The 3,276-nt window shown below is 37.3% G+C and overlaps 1 non-coding gene across 1 annotated transcript; it reads right to left on the bottom strand.

Moving 5' to 3' along the window:
• Positions 1 to 2,553: 2,553 nt before the first annotated feature.
• TRNAV-AAC lies at positions 2,554 to 2,626 on the bottom strand. The gene has a single exon. It is a non-coding gene; the product is annotated as a tRNA-Val (tRNA).
• Positions 2,627 to 3,276: the final 650 nt, after the last annotated feature.

The raw sequence follows: 3,276 nt of genomic DNA, 5'->3' as shown, positions 1-3,276 counted from the left end.
GTTTAGCCAAATGGAAGAAACTTTCTAGTTGGTGCCATAAGGAAAATCAGGATCCATTCCACACAGGAAGGATCTTCACTGGTTCATCAGTATGTAGAATTGAATTCTCCAATGTGTTTAATTACTCAAATCAGGCCTGTCTTACATTTTTATCAAAGTGTAACTTTCAGCAGTCTGCCAGTAGATCCTTTCCCCTTTCATCCTTGTTCCAAGCTGAGCCATTCTTGAAAGGGGTTGTGCATGTTAGGCCTCATAGGAGAGAGGTGGGACCATACTGTGTTCTCAGTTTTGTTTTGGAAAAGGTAACTCAATTACATATGAGCCTGCAGCTAGCTCTTTCCTGATATTTCTTACTCTGAAGACTGTTTTTACTTTTGCTTTAAATTTGGATAGAAAAGTATCTTTATTGAGCTGCAGGCTCTTATGTTTCCTCAACCCTTGTTTTCTTTTTCAGAAAGATAGGGCAACTCTTGTAATAAACCTTTCCTTCATGCCTAAAGTTGTTGCAAAGATAAATTGAATTAATCTTAAACTAGTCATTTCCATGTATGCTTTAGAAGTGAGGGAATTCTTCACCTCTAAATATCTACAGGCAACTCAGGTATACTACATGGACAAGACAAATATTTTAGAATGTCAGACCAGCTATTAATTTCCTTTGAAGGTAAGAAAAAAGTACAGACATTTTCCAAGCAAACTATTTTCGGATGGCTGTCCCAGGCGATTCAGTTCTGCTTTTCTTGTTATGGAAAAGAGCCCCCCCCCCCGCATGCACGCGCGCGTACACACACACACACACACACACACACACACACTCACACTCCCTAGAATGGTACAACATATTGCACTAGAGCTAGAAAGGGATGGACTGTAGAGGTATTCTAGTGGCAGCATCTTGATCCTGTGAAAACCCTTTCACTAAGCACTACAAAATGAATTCCTTTTTTTATAGCCAGATTGGGATTTGGTATATCTGTTCTCCAGGGTCTTTTGGATTCCAGTCCCATTTCCTTTCTGTCTATGCTTTGTTAATCAGCCCATTTAGCCTTTTGCTAATGCAAGAATGATCTAATGAAGGCCACAGTACAATTGTGTAAGTGTTTGAGTAGATCACTGTTGCTGTATTAACCCCCCATTCTTCTAATTTCACCCGTGTATCCCCGACCTTGAAGCAGTCCCACTTTACTTTACTTCTTGTTCCTTTGGCTAACATGACATAGACAGTCTGAAACTCTGTAACATGTTTTTAAGAGGAGTTAGGCCTTTTCAAGTTTTATCATTTTGGGGTGCTCCGGAATTAATTTAAATTATTTAGTTAAAAATAGAAAAATTGTATGTATAGAAGAAAATGCATATGTAGTACATTATTGTTTATGCAAGAAAATGAAGTTTCACTGATAGCATTCATTGAATGTCATATGACAACAGTTTGTCAAAATATATACAAAGCATTCCCGCTTTGATCAGTGAAATGTAGAAAGGAATGCAGGATAGTGTCTTAATTGTGTTAGGATGTACTTTAAACACAAGTACACAGCATGCTGTTGTGACTGATTCTACAAACATTTAGGTGCTTTTTGTATTAACTGCAGACATCCCAGCGACCAAGTAGAGACATTAAACGGTAACATGTATGAAGGCCTTCTACAGGACTTCATTGAGCAAAAAATAAAAGCTGTCTAAATGCTTTGGAGATTAGGTATCCAAACATTTTGACAGATTAAAGGTGAGTCTCCCCAAGGAGCAGCATTACTGAGAAGTCAGTGACTCCTCATCTGCGTGCAGTGGCATCCCTGGGGTGCAATATTGAAGTGAACAGACTTTTTCCTTCTTACCATGTAGATGTAGATAGCATGAGCCATGACTGAAAGCAGTATTTCTGACTGCACTGAGATGCACACATTTTACCCTTCATTCTCAAGTTCATAAGTACTAAAGACTAGGCATGGAGTCTAATAGACCATTGAGGAGCCTATTTCAGTTTTCTGAGTTACTCCAAATTACTGTCTAGTTAAATGACTTTTTCCAAGTCCAAAACAGGCATCTGGGCACACAAGTCAGTTTTTATTTCTGTAATATATACTTATATATATTCCAAGTAAGTGCAGTATTTATTATATCTATTGTCAGTATTATTTGACTCGCTCAAGGGCAGTATTAGATAAATAACTTAGGAATTTCAGTCTGTAGTGTGTTTTGTGTTACTTTAAATAGGGTAGTTAATTTAACTCGGGGGGGGGGGGAGGGTATTCTTTTTGTATATGAGTGTTAGTAAATGTCTCTGCTCTTTCTTGCATTTATTGGGGTAGTATTGTATTTGTTAGTTATGTTTATTCCTCTACTTGTATGTGTTGTTTCACTTTCCTTTGTAATCTCAAGCATTGAGCTGATGCACAATATTTCGTTTAGGCTACACGTGTGTAGTTGTAAATGACAGTAAAGTTTACTTTGACAAAAGAGACAAATGGAGGCTGAGGGAATCAAACCTTCACCACAGAAAGAAGCTCATTAACAGGTCATAGCCCTAATCTCCTGCTGAATGCTAGACAAAACTGTTTCCACCCGGTTTCAAACTGGGGACCTTTCACATGTTAGGCGAACGTGATAACCACTACACTACGGAAACTGCTGTATTGTTGTTCTTATATGTCATATTACATCCTGGGAAAGCAGTATTTTTCATGTCTGATTCTTGCCAATAGCACTGTTAACCAGTTAAAAAAAAGATTTGTGAAAACTGTGAGTGCTGATTCCTACTGAGTATCTTTAGCCTTTGTTAGTGGGAAACCAGAATCCTTTCCCTTATTCTTTTTTTTATTGAAGGTACTGAGGTGCAGGTTCATTGAATAATCGGATATTTTGCTTCCTTTATTTCATAATAAAGGGATGTGCAATAAATAAGATTGATGAGGTGAGGGAAGTATTTTATTTTGTTTACTGGGGTAGTGCAGTGATCAGTATTGTCCAATTTCAGGCTCAGCCGGCATTAAATACCAAACATTTCACAAATAAAAGATACAGAAATGTAAGTAATAGATTAGTTCAAACTGAATACATGGAAAGTAAATGTCAATTGAGGCAAAAGAGGCAGATGCAACTGAGGGAAGAACTGGGATATAATGGAAATTAGGTTAGGAAACAGTATACATAAAATATTTATTTATTATACATTTGTTTGCCGGGAGTGTCCAACTGGGCCATAAGCCCATTCAACATGGCACGAATACATTTATGACTGCATAGGACAAGAATATATATATATATATATATAAAAAA

This window comes from Protopterus annectens, chromosome 5.part1 (genome assembly GCF_019279795.1).
Source record: "Protopterus annectens isolate FY-2018-M chromosome 5.part1, PAN1.0, whole genome shotgun sequence".
Taxonomy (NCBI): domain Eukaryota; kingdom Metazoa; phylum Chordata; order Ceratodontiformes; family Protopteridae; genus Protopterus; species Protopterus annectens.
The sequence above is the reverse complement of the archived record's forward strand: the minus strand, read 5'-3'. Positions and strand labels throughout refer to the sequence as shown.